General features: G+C 38.5%; 1 protein-coding gene across 7 annotated transcripts in view; it reads left to right on the forward strand.

Annotated features, from left to right (window-relative positions):
* SUPT3H (SPT3 homolog, SAGA and STAGA complex component) overlaps window positions 1-14,412 on the forward strand; it is a 252,130-nt gene that overhangs the window by 27,074 nt on the left and 210,644 nt on the right. The window contains exon 2 of one of the 7 annotated variants that reach the window (XM_042477051.1): window positions 9,792-9,863. The exons of the other annotated variants lie outside the window; for them this stretch is intronic. The gene's annotated coding sequence lies outside the window, so the exon portion shown is untranslated. The remainder of the gene's footprint in view (window positions 1-9,791; window positions 9,864-14,412) is intronic. 7 annotated transcript variants of the gene reach the window in all.

The raw sequence follows: 14,412 nt of genomic DNA on the forward strand, positions 1-14,412 counted from the left end.
ATGACTTGGACAATTCTATCTTCAGTACTCAATTTTACTGAGAGGGGTGGGCCAATCCCATCAGGCCTCCCCCAAAGGAACTGCACCCTTCCCAGAAGGCATCTGGCTCCATCCTCCACTCCCTTCCCCTTTTGTATCATGTCTTCTTAGATTGTATGCCTGAGGGCAGGGAACCGTCTAATTAAAAGATTGTATGTACAGTGCTGTGTAAATTTACAGCGCTTTATAAATAAAGTATAATAATAATAATAATAATAATATATCTTTACACTTTTAGGATATTGTCTGATCTAGTTCTTTCATGGCTGAGTTTTCCATTCCCACTCTTCCTCTTGTTTCTTGACTGCAGTTTCCATTCTAGATAACAGTAAATCCAACTGTTATGTCCAATCAGAGATAACCCACTGAATCAACAGGGTTTATGTTACTGGCGATTCACCCATTTTTCACTCATATCAGTGGATCTACCCTAGTTGGAAGCTGCAATTGCACATTAACTGTTATGATTTTTGTGTAAATGCTATTGTAGATTCCAACTAGGGTAGATCCACTGATATGAGTGAAAAATGGGTGAATCACCAGTAACATAAACCCTATTAATTCAGTGGACATAACAGTTGGATTTACGTGCTAATTATAAAGACACAGGCCTTTGTATTATCTATGGATACCAAAGGCACACATTCCTTTATTTTAAAGAAAGTTGTTTCACCTGTATTGGTGCTGGTATAAAAAGATAATCTCTTGAATCCTTTTTGCATATACTGTATCTCTTTCCCAGAGTTATACAGGTGACCAACTTTTAAGGGCTGCTGAAGTTCTGAAATGCTGTTGTTATTCACTTGGCATCAGCATTGTTATTATTTAGATACTAGGTACAAAGCATTTCCCTGGATGATTTACGATATCTCATTAAGCAAGTCTTACTGTATATACTCATGTATAAGTCTAAAAATGTTAGTTAAAAATTGACCAAAAAACCTGAGTTGACTTATCTATGGGTCAATGTAAGTATTGTACTTTAACTCTTATTAAAAAAAAAGGAATCCTCCCCAGGTGAAAGGCAAGGGTGTAATCTATCTTGGAAGTATTGACCGTCCTCTACTCTCTCATCCATCCAGCCTTTAGTGTGAGCAGAAACAGTTATGCCTGCTGGAATTTTGTAAATTATTTGGCATTGTTTTGCTTTGCTTCATCCTTTAGATCCTTTGTTACATTCACCTAAGTTTGACCCTCGACTTATCCACGGATCATATCAAAATCTATAATTTTGGCCTCTAAACCTACTCTTGACTTATACATGAGGTGGATTTATAGTTGAGTACAATCCACTCCGCCATATGCGGAGATCCGTTCTAGACCCCCCTGCGTAAGGCAAATTTCACGTATGCATGCACCATTTTGTCCCTTGCCACTTGCTGTCCGCGTAAGCTTGAATCCGCATATCGTAGAATTGTAGAATCATAGAGCTGGAAGAGACCCCAAGGGGCCATACAGTCCAACCCCCTGCCATGCAGGAAATCTAAATCAAAGCATCCCCGACAGATGGCCATCCAGCCTCTATTTAAATTCCTCTAAGGAAAGAGATGCCATTACACTGTGAGAGAGTGTGTTCCACTGTTGAACAGCCCTTACTGTCAGGAAGTTCCTCCTAATGTTGAGGTGGAATCTCTTTTCCTGTAGTTTGCATCCATTGTTCCAGGTCCTGTTCTCTGGAGCAGCAGAAAACAAGCTTGTTTCCTCCTCAATATGACATCCCTTCAAATATTTAAATAGGGCTATCATATCACCTCTTAACTTTCCCTTCCCCAGGCTAAACATCCCCAGCTCCCTAAGTCGTTCCTCATAGGACATAGTTTCAATAGCTGCACAGAAGTGGGGTTAGCTGGCATATTGAGAGGCTTAGTTTAATAATCCGACAAAGTGCATGCCTGCTACTAGACTGAAACCGGCAAATAGCTGGTCTGCTAACAGTATAAAGGATGCATGTGACGAGGGAGGACTGTATATATGGTAATCTGTTTTAAGATTTTATTTACTGTTTTCTTGTTTTATTATTTCAGCTAAGCTGCACATAGCCATGAAATTTGTTTTGATGGACAGTGTAAAATATTTTTAATAAATTAATAAAATATGAAGTAATCTCAAGTGCTCTCAGAACTGCTTACTTGCTGCATAAGTCTAAGAGTAAGCTTTTAAATCCTTTGAAGAGTCCTCCCCGCCTCCTGGTTCAGTTTGAAATTGCATCTTATATTTGCAAGTGCATAATTTAAGAAAAGTTATCTGCCTACTGTTAGGGGAATGCTAGATTTTCATTGTTTAATCTATAGAAATTTTTATATTGCTTTCTGCCATTCTTAAAATGGCATTACTTTACACTAGTACTAAGCAGACTGATTCTGAGCCTGTTGACAGCAGTGATAATGACTAATTTACTGTTATCTTCATCCTATTTGTATTATTGAGGTTTTTTTTTTTTTAAAAAAATCTGCCTTTGTTTTGGGAAATGTCTGACACATTAACAGAGTTCTGTTTTAGTACTTTCTTGCTGTAGAACATTCATTTAATAAAAATAGAACAAGAACACAACATACTATGATTCAACATTATGTAGTTGTCCATATTACTGAAAACAGAGCAAAAGTTTTGGTTGTTGAATGTGTCTGGCTACAAGGAAACTAGTTAATGTGGACATGTGACAGAGGAGAAGGAAAGAAAGAGAGAAGTGAAGTTGTTTTTAAAGAAAGATCTCAGTTACTGTTAAACCTTACATGTTATCTTTGTAAGGTAAGCAAGTTTTTAAAAAACCCAACATACCTAGGCAGGAAGTATCCTGCCTCTGCTAAGCTTTAGCAGATAAAACTACCAACAAGTTATCTCTAACATGCCTTTGCTGAAAATGTGTTATCTTGTTTGTCTAGCTAGAAATTTTGAGGCTGTTGGTAATATATGGGATGTTATAGTGATAACGGCATTTGGGACCTTTCTTTTTAGATGTAATTCCTACCATCAAAACTCCAAAATACCCCCCCAATACTGTTACAGTTGTAGCTACATTTAAAGGTTTGTTGCTCTCCAGTTCTTCAGAGGTAACTTAAGAAGAAATCACTCTGAATGCCACAAGCCCGTGACATAAGAGAAAATCAGGTAGTGCAGTGATTTTTAAATGGTGGGGTGAGACCCGAGGGGAGGGGGTACAACTTGGAGGCCCTGATTTCTCCTCCTCTACCTGTTCCCAAACATTTTTAGGTGTAAAACTTACACATGGGTTGAGTTAAATATTGAATTTGCTTAAATAAACCGTTTTAATTTTACCAATGTTATTTCCTTTTAAAATATTACAGTATGAATATACATGAATGTGCAAATGAAAATTTGAATACTAAATAAACAAAATATTTTTATTCATATACTGTGTCAAGTGGGGGGTGGAATATCCTCAAGTAGCTGTAAAGTAGAGTCCCAAGGGGGAAAGGTTTGAATACTACTGATGCAGCCTAAGAAAACATTAAAAATAATTATTTATTTCTCTCTTTGTCTCATTCACACACACACACTCTTTAAAAAGTATCTCTGCAATTAATAATCATAATGACGTGACCAGACCTAGCCCACAGCAATAATATCCAAACACCAAATTAACAACAGTTTATACAATTTGAAAAATAGCATTGGAAATGTTGATTTAAAATACCAATTGCACAGAGGGCACATTATTGAATGAATGCCCAGGATTGCAAACAATAGTAGAAAACAATATATGAAGATTTTAAAAATCTTATGAATTTTACTAAAAAGCAAGTCATTCCCAAGAAAGACACATCAATTCTCAGAATACCCCCTTTATACATCTACTGTGGTTAGACTAGAGTGAGAAATAGCATAGAACAAAAATCCATTTTATACATATTTACTTAGAAGTGAAAAATAACTGATTACTGAGGAGACCATGAACACCCAATTTTGAAAGCATTCAAAGTCCATTCATGTGTAACAATGACAGCATATGAGTGAAACAAACTTGGTTGCTTGGACTGAACATCTACTCCAAGTGAAAGTGGCAGACTACCTTATTCATAAATTCAACCTAGACAATGAGAAAATCAAAACAATTAAAGAGTTCCTGTATCTTGGATCAAACATTGATCAGAATGGAGACTGCAGTCAAGAAATCCGAAGAAGACTAGAAAGGGAAAATGCACCTATAAACGAATTAGAAAAGATCCTAAACAGTGAAAATGGATAAAAGAAAATCAGTTCATTTAAGATATGGCACTGGAAAAAGAGTGCTGAGGATACTCAGGACAGCCAAAAAAGGCAAATAGATGGGTCCTTGTACAGATCAATCTGGAACTTTTCCTGGAAGCAAAGATAATAAAACTGAGGCTGTAGTACTTTGGCCATATCATGAGAAGGCTTAACTGATTCGAAAAAAACCCAACAATGGTAGGAAAGGTAGAGGGAAGTTGATGGTTGATCACTAGATGGATGGAGTCAATCAGAGAGGCTGCGGACATAAACCTGCAGGACCTGAGCAGAGCAGTGGAGGACAGGTGGGCTTGAAGGTGTCTCATCCACAGGGTTGCCATGAGTTGGGGTTGACTCAAGGGCAATTAACAACAAATCTTACTCATCTTCCTGTAGCTCTCAGTGGCTTTTGATACCATTGATTGTGATATCTTATTAGACTGGCTCTATTTGATGGGAATAGGAGGCACCGTGTTAGTGGTTCTGTCTTTGTCTGCAAGGCCAGTTCCAAATATTAGTACTGGAGGATTAAGCTGCAGGATGTTACAGGGTCCCACTGAAGGGAACAGGTGCATATATTGGAAATACTTAGATGTGTCTTTGTCAATAGATATATAGGTGGGCTCTGTGGGTCTGTGACAGCTTAGTGCTAGCTTTGCCTGGTGTGTCAGCTAAAGCCTTTTCTGAACAGGGATAACTTAGTCACAATAATCCAGTAATTTCCTGATTAGAGTATATTATTGCTGTGATCTATACATTGGACTAGCCCTGAAGACAACCTGGAAACTGCAGCTAGTGTAAAAAGGTAGACTGCTAATCAGAACATTTAGACGGAGAGCCTGTAACACTAGCTTTGACATAATGGCACTGACAGCCAGTATGTTTCCAGCCTGAATTCACGGTGCTTCTAATGACATGTAAAAGCCCTAAATGACTTGAAACCTTAGTTCTTAAAAGAGCACCTCTTCCCACATATGTCTGTCCAAGTTCTGAGGTCTGTGGGGAGGGGGGGACTCTCCTCTGTGTCCCATAACTTAAGGCAGTATGCAGTTGGAAGATGTGGAAGAGGGCCACCTCTGCTTTGCACCCGTTATGGAATACCATCTCTTTGGAGGACTGACTGGCACCTGCATTTCTTTCCTTCCAGCACCAAGTGAAAACATGGTTGTTTACAAAAGCCTTTGGGCCAAATTGGTTTTATAGTTTTTTGTAGTTTTTTCGGGCTATGTGGCCATGTTCTAGCCGAGTTTCTTTCTGACGTTTGGCCAGCATCTGTGGCTGGCAAATGAGATTTCTTATTTGCATTTGTCTCTCCCAGGGTCAGGGGTTTCCCAGCAGACAATGAGCACTAATAATCAAGCAGACATTAGTCCTATTGTGCAGATCTCACACCCGGAGGACTGCCATTAGCAACCAACAATACACATGCAAATCACTCCTGCCTTTCCAGATCACACAATATATATAGCCAAGTCCTTTCCAGCCAAACATTCTCTGAAGATGCCAGCCAGAGATGCTGGCGAAACGTCAGAAAGAACCTCTGCTAGAACATGGCCACATAGCCCGAAAAACCCACAAAAAACTATGGATGCTGGCCATGAAAGCCTTCGACTTTACAAATTGGTTTTATTCAGATCTATTCACATGCATAGCTTTGAATTGTTTGAGAATTCAACTCATCTTAATCTATCTTTTTTTAACTTGTTAATATGTTTAGCCTTTTAAAATAATTTTAATGCTTATACTGCTTTAAATTGATCATGTTGATTTTATGCCACCTTGAGATCTTCAGATACAGGGTAGGATGTAAACATGTATAGAGAAAGAGAAAGAAAGAAACAAACAAGCATACATTGGGAGGATTAATATTATAGTTGAAGTGAATTATTTAACCCTCCCTTTTTTCTAATAACATATTTCATTCTCATTCCTGATGAGATTTTCAGTAGATCTGAAGCATCTGTACAGATGTAATTTTTAGTCATTCTGACACACTTTCTAAAACTGAGTGGTACGGAGTCAACTGGCTTTCTAGTTCTAAAAGTAGCCTTAAGTAAGGGAAAATGGTGTTGACCTCATAATCTTTAAAGGCCATCTCTGGAAGAGTAAGCCAAAGGCAAACTCAGTCTGTAAGCCAAGAAAACCATGTGATAGGTTTGGTTCTCCTTAGTGTTACTGTAAGCTGGAAATTACTTGAAGGCACACTACAACAATAACAATGGAAGGGGACTGTTAAATAATCATTCTGTTAACTATTGCGTTATTAACAGATATTTCATTGTGCTCCTCTGTTGATGATTCAGAGTCACTGATTATTGCACTTTGAATTACTCTATGAAACAACTGGAATATCAAATCTTCTTTTTACTCAGTTATGAATCAATCTGCATTTGCTGTATTGTGTTAAGTATACTGTCAGAAGTGTGCTTAATAGAACTATTCATCTTTACACTTTGAGTAACAAGCTGACTTTCTTAGGTTTTAAATAACTTGATAGTTCCGCTAATGACTAAATACCAGAAGGGTGCAGCTCTTCTGATGTGTTCTGTGTTTCATCACAGCTATTTGAGGCTTTTCATTTGTTGTTATCTGTTCTCAAGTCAACTCATGGCAACTCTGTGGATGAGACTCCTGCAAGCCCCCCTGTCCTCCACTGCTCTGCTTATAGTCTTGTAGATTCAGGCCTGTGATCTCCCTAATGGAGTCTCTCCATCTGGCGCGTGGTCTTCTTCTCTTTCTGTATCCCTCCCACCTGTCCCAGCATCATTGTCTTTTCTAATGAGCCATGCCTTTTCCTTGTGGCCAAAGTACAACAGCCTCAGTTTAATCATCTTTGCTTCAGGAGTGAGTTCAGGCTTGATTTGTTCAGCAACCCATTTGTTTGTCTTTTTGATTGTTCGCAGCACTTTTCTCCAGTACTACTTCTCAAATGAGTTGATATTATTTTTATCTTCATTTTCTTCACTGTCCAGCTCTCAGATCTACAGCTCCCATTTTGCAGATGGTGACTGAAATTGAGGCCCAATAAAAAGGCCCTTCACTGAGTATGTAACCAGGTTAAGGCAAGAACATACACAGACTCTTTAACATGTCTATCTTTCATACATAAACATACATATTCTGATTATTTAATTGGCAATTATAATGCACATTAGTGGGACACAAGTCTTAACATCTCTATTTGGAAAATAAATTGAAATTATTACTGTCCTTGGTCAACTAAAATATTGGTAAATGAATGTTCAGACTTGTATTTTACCGTGCTGACATGGTGCTATTGGCCATGTTTGAATGAAGAATTATAAAGAATTATAAAGCTATCCATTATCATTATGAGTTAACTTTTAAGGAAGTTGGAGTGAAATAAATGAATGGCACTAGTGCCCTGCTCTGGGCAGAACTATGAGTTTTTAGAAAAAGTCTTAGAAAAGGAAAGAACTCTTTCCCCTTCACTGCTTGTATTTAAATGGTTCATAAGTTCCCCCCAAACTTATACAAATCAGGTCTCCATAGTCCAAAACAAACACTGCAGAAATAATCCAGTTTGAGACCGCTTTAACTGCCCTGGCTTAATGCTAGGGATTTCTGGGAATTGTAGTTCTGTGAGACATTTAGCTTTCTCTTCAGAGAGCTCTGGTGCCACAATAACAGTTCCCAACATTCTCTAGCATTGAGCCAGGGTAGTTAAAGTGGTCTCAAACTGGATTATTTTTGCATTGTGTTTTGGACCCATGTTGCTTCACTATTTCTTATTCTAAGAATGATTATATAGTGATACAACAATTGGTCTCCGGCAGTGTGCACAGCAGGGTGTCAGATTGCACAAGGCAGGAAAAGGAGTTTCCAGGCTTCCACTTAAAAACATCTCAGGTGGCAGGTCTAGGGAAAAGATTTCTGCTTGATACCTCAGAGAATCACTGCCTTTTTGGAGTAGATACGTATTGGTTAAGTGAACCACTTGTGTGACTCAGGAATAAAGCAGCTCCATACATTTAGAAAACTACTGATTTTCTCATTTATTTAACAAGTATCTGTACTGCTGCCTGCATCTAACGATATCTCAAAGCAGCATATAACACATTTTTAAAAATGTATTAAAAAGATTTCAAAACTCAGATGTTAAAATGAAAACATGAAATTATCAATTAAAACATTAAAAATTAAAAGTTCAGAATACAGCTCTCATATTGATCAGCACACTTAATCTGGCAGGCCTTGAAGGATAATAGAATCATAGAGACCCCAAGGGGTATCCAGTTCAATCTCCTGCCATGTAGGAACTCACAAAGCACTACCCAAGATGGCTATTTAGCCTCTGTTTAAAGACCTCCAGACTCTACCACTCTCCGAAGGAGTGTGTTCCACTGTGGTACAGCTCTTGCCATCAAGAAGTTTTTTCTAATGTTGAGGTGGAACCTCTTTTACTGTAGTTTGAATCTATTGCTCCAGGTCCTATATTCTTTGGAATAGCAGAAAACAAACTTGCCCCATCCTCAATATGACACCCCTTCCAATATTTAAACAGGACTACCATATCACCTCTTAATCTTCTCTTCTCCAGGCTAAACATACCCAGCTCCCTAAGTCTCACCTCATAGGGCATAGTTTCCAGACTCTTCACCACTTTGGTCACCCTCCTCTGGACATGCTCTAGCTTGTCAACATCATTTTTGAAATGTGGTGCCAGAACTGCACTCTGTATTCCAGGCGAGGCCTGACCCAAGTAGAATAGAGTGGCACTATTACTTCTCTTGATCTAGACACTATGCTTCTGTTGATGCAGCCTAGAATTGCATTGGCTTTTTTAGCTGCCAGATCACACTGTTGACTCAACTTGTGGTCTACTAGGAATTATAGATCCCTGTGCACATTGTTAAGCCAGGTGTCCCCCATCTATGCATTTCATTTTTCCTGCCTAAGTGCATATCTTACATTTCTCCCTGTTGAGAAGAGATTGGTTTTTTAAAAACATACATTTGAAATATGCTACAGTTGACATTTCCTAAAATCTATGGGTGTGGTGTAGCATTCTGCAAAATGAGAGCAACCATAGTGAAGCCACTGGATGGTTATTCTGCAAGTTGTAAGCACAAAGCACCTTGGTATTTCCATAGGTCTATGGGGAGGAAGAGTGATGCATCAGGGAGCAAGTATGGCTAGTTTATATATTTATAAGTTCATAGTGACACCTTGAGCTAATAGGCAGCTAGTGCATTTGCTTTAGTTGACATAGCACCTGACTTTTTGTACTAAGTACACCAGTGTAGTGTAGTGATTTCAGTGTTGGACTCAGGAGACCAGTGTTTGATCCCATCTTGGCCATGAAAGCCCTGGATGAATGTGGACAAGTCACATACTCTCAGCCTCAGGGGAAGGCAATAGCAAATCTCTGACCAAATCTTGCCAAGAAATCTGTATAATATTTACTCAATATATATACAGTCTTCCCAGATTCAGATGTTACAGTGAAATAGAGCTGTATGTCATAAGCATACTGATGGCAATTCATCGCAAATGTCCTAATGCCTGCTTCTTGTATACAGATAGCATCAGTGACAAGACACCAAGCTTCCAGACTGCTGAGGTCTAGACACTTGGTGCTACTTTTTGGAATTGTAAGTCCCTATCTTTAAGTCTTAACTAACAGAGCTATCTGAAACAATACAGTCAGCCCTCTGGATCCATAGATTCTTTATCCATGGATTTAAACATCCATGGCTTGAAAATATTCTCCAAAAATAAACATTCCAAGTAGCAAACCTTGATTTTGCCATTTTATAGGAGAGACACCATTGTATGCCATTGTATTTAATGGAGCTTGAGTATCTGTGGATTTTGGTATCCATGAGAGGTCCTGGAATGAAATTCCAGCAGATACCAAGGGCCCACTACACCATGGCCAATGGCTGGTGAAAGATCAAGCAGGATCAAAAGAGTCACATTCCCTTTGTTTCTGACCAGTAAAAAGTTATGTATTTTAGCAGTCAAGGCTCATTATTTCTGAAATCCAAAACTGATCTCAGTTGAAAGATTTAAGATAGTTACTAAAACAAAGAACAGATAATAAGCGGCCAAAATAAACAAATAATCAGATGCAGCAGATCATTACTAATCAAGATACGCAGGTCTCTGCTTACATATAATTTCTCCCAAAGCTCTTCTGAATCATTAACACAATTATTGGTGGTGTTGTTGCTGTTTTGTTTCTTCAAGTTGTGTGCCTTCCATAGCATTGAGTCATGGCACTTAAAATGATGTCAACCTGGATTATTTCTACAGTGCGGGTGCAGCCTACAATGTTTCAGGGACCATCCAGAACAGTATTCTATGCAGCATAAAGGCTGTCCTTTGAAAGGTAGTGCATGGGCCCCTTCACAATTCTAGCCATAGGCTGCATACTGACTTAGAATAATTATAACTTTTTTCTTCCTTTCTGAATTAACCTCTAAACCAAGGGGTGGGCAAAGTGCGGCCAAGAAGCTGCATGTAGCTCCTTAAGGCTGTTTTTGTAGCCCAAAGGGGCCTCCCATGGCTATTTTTTTTATAAACTGTTTTTGTCCCCAAATGATCTCTAGGGGTGTGTGGAGGGGATTTTCGCAACATCCGCTCCCGGAAACAATCATAATTCCCCATAATTTCCCCCTTTTTTCACCCCCAAGTACCCTGTAGGGGGCATTTTCACCATATTTTAGAGGCCTCCTGGACCAGTTTAGGCCCTCAAGAAGCCTCTCTTTTTAAATAGGAAGTGAGTAGGAATTGACTACCACTCCTTTCTTATTGTATTAATAAAAAAGGCATCTCCTGTGCCTAAATGGCTCAGAAAGACTCACAAACATGCTAAAAATGTTGGGGAGCAAAAAGACTTGTATTATTTTTGAAGATGTGGCTACAGTGGGGTGTGTGGCCTTCCAGTGGTCTTCTGAGGGCCCTAGCCTTCTATAGCTGCCCACCCTTGATATCAACCATTAGTTCCTAAACCTGGGACCCCAGATGTTGGACTACAGCTCTTACAATCTCTGAATTGGCCATGAAGTTTGGGTCTTCTAAGAGATCATAGAATAATAGAATCACAGAATCATAGATTTGACAACAGATGGAGATCCAAGTCTGTACCTTGCCCATTTCTTCTATACTTGTGACCAGAAATGTCTTAAACTGGATCAATCTTAGAAAGTGGAATTTTGAATCATAATTTTAAATTTTTGGGGGAGGTCACATTTGCATAGATAAAAGTATATTTCTTTCTTTTATTATGTATCATGCATTATTGTCATACATTTCTTTCCATCAGTGCAGGGAAGGGGTGTTTGACATGTAACTCCACTGCACCTGGCATTTTGCTGTTTTACTGTGTAACCATGATGCTTTAAAGAAATGCAAAGAGACAGATATCAAGAACACCTGGTATCTTTTTACAGTACAATATGTCTAATCTCTATAATAGGTTTTATTTCTTTGGCATTCATAATATATTGGCTATTTCCTTACTGTTTAAGAGAAACTGAGACACTTGTGCTGGTTTACAGTGAATCATAAAACTTCACATAGTCTCTCCGGAGTTAAAACATTTGTAAACCATCCCACCTGTTATATGTAGGGTAGCAAAAAGTATATTTCAGGTGATTTGAAACATTAAAATATAAAACAAGACCACTGGGAATTAATCTTGGATTTGAAGATGAGCCATAAGTCATTTTGGGTAAATTTTAAACTATAGATTTTTTCCCCAAAGTGCTGAAAAGTGTGACAACCCTTTCCCACTGCTGCTAGGCCTTTTATTTTATGTCCATGCTCTTGAAGATCACAGGTTAGGTTTTGTATTTTATAGTATTAATTCCTATATGATTTTAGTGAGAATTAGATCTAGCCCTTGGGTGGGGTTGGAAAGCATTGACTTTTCCGGGCTACACTTATGCTTTCAAGAGACGGTCTGGTACACACTTTGTGAATCCTGATTATATTGTTTACACTTATGCTGGGAGTAGACGTAGTACTTGTTTCTAGTCACAAAGTCCCAGTTTTGCTGAAATCTTAGCTTTTATATTTTTTGTAGGTGCAGTCATACAGTGTGTCTGACTTTTGGCACAGCAGGAGATTAATTAAGCATGCATTTCCTTGTTGCGTGAGGAAGTTAGTATCTGAAGTAGCATTACCTTCTGTATATTGTGAGGCCTGAATATATTCTGAGGCTTTGAATAAGGTGAAGCATATGACTACTTACAGGGTTTTTCAGTAGTGGTATCTTTAATTTTTGTTTTAATTTGTTTTAGATTTGACATTATGCTTTAATGTTACATGAATCTGTGCTAGCTTGAATCTAACCTCTGTGACTTAAACTGTCCAGAAAGCTTTGGCTACTGTGCAGTAAAGAAATGTAAATTTAAAAAACACACAAGTAAATCTGAATATTAAAATCTTTCAGTCAGAGATGTCTAGGAGTAAGGTGTAATCCTCAGACGCTTTATGGTGACATTACTGTAAAAAAGAGTTTGAAGACGTAGGATTGGACTCTGTAGTTTAGCCAGCATATGGTGATGACATAAGGATACCACAAATAACCTCATTTATCAGTGAATAGATTATAGTACTAAGATTTTAATATGGCTGCTTAGTGAGTACATGTGTGTGTGTTTTACAGCAGCTATTCTGTGATGGCAATGTGCAAATTGTTCACTGTTTTGTGTGAAATGAAATTCTGCTTCAGATCAGCTATATAGGTAGCCTTTGGAAAGCTGTTTTCTTGAATCTTTACTTTATGTTTTGAAATAATAATGTCATTTAAGGCACTGCTGTGTTAAAGAAATGAATGCCTTTTACTTTTAGGGAACAGTGTACAGTACTTCATAATTCCTGTAAATATTGTGTAAACTATCAGTGGTTCCTGTTAGAGAAATCTGGTAAGTTGCACAGGATAAAGGGGAGCTACTTGCAGGCACAGCGATAATTTCTAATGAGGTTGCACACCATGTATGCAGAATTAAAATCTGTTCATTTTAAAAGGGGGATGGATTGCTTGCTTGTTGCTCTCCTGAAAGAATGTTAGAACAGGAAGCTCATATCATGGGAGAAGGAAAACAGAGTGGCAAAAAATAAATAAAAAGAAAATAAGTAAAAATATTGGCCTGAGAAAGCCTCTACTAGCTTACAGTATCTTTGTGGGGGTGCGGGGAGGGTTTTTGATCATGTGTGTGTGTGGACACGCTTGTATACTGTAGTTACTATTAATAAAGAAATAGGTTGGGTTCATAGTGACAAAATATAGTTTGAATGCCTGTACCCAAACCATGTCCTCATATGTCTCTCTCCTTGGTTTTCTTGCTAATTCTTCCTCTTTTTGCAGAAATTATGGTGTACACTTTCATCTGAAAAGGGCAAACTGTGGTTTCTCCAAAAAGGTGGGGGAGGAATTGGCATGCATATTGGGAGTAGGTAACTATATAGATGATTCTTGGAGCAAGCATGCCATTATAACTTAGCCCACTCATTTATTAGTGCAATGTAAATGCTTCAAGCTGTCCTCTAACCTTCCCTTTGGGGAAACGAAGAATGCAGTTATTTGGAGGTTTTGGGAAAAAATAGAGAAGAAGCTAGCAGTTCTGGGAAGAGGAAGCACAAAAGGTCTCGTGCAGAAATATGTAGGGACAAGGGACAGACTCCAATAGTTGGCACATACCACCTTTTCTATTAGAGTTTGAGCTCTATGCCTTTATCCTGGTATGGCAGCGGTTCCCAACCTGTGGGTCGCGACCACTTTCACAGGGATCGCCTAAGACCATTGGAAAAGACATATTTCTAATGGTCTTAGGAACCGAGCCCCGGTAATTTTATGATTGGGGGTCACCACAACATGAGGAACTGTATTAAAGGGTCACGGCATTAGGAAGGTTGAGAACAACTGTGCTGTGGGATCTCACCATGTATATGTCTGCTCTTCAGTGTAAAGTTGTGCTTGCTTATATGATATTTCCAGAATGAAGGTGGCCTAATTCCATGACTATTGTATCTAAATATCAATTCACTCCTCCTTCAGATTGAAACATAAAGAGTGAAGAGCCAGTTTACAGTTGTACAGAATAGCATGGGGTTATGCATGGACTGTATGTGTTCAGATTCTTGTGTACCTTCAAGTATTTTTCCCTGACTTATGGCAACCATAAAGTGAAT

Source organism: Sceloporus undulatus, chromosome 1 (assembly GCF_019175285.1).
Source record: "Sceloporus undulatus isolate JIND9_A2432 ecotype Alabama chromosome 1, SceUnd_v1.1, whole genome shotgun sequence".
NCBI lineage: Eukaryota > Metazoa > Chordata > Lepidosauria > Squamata > Phrynosomatidae > Sceloporus > Sceloporus undulatus.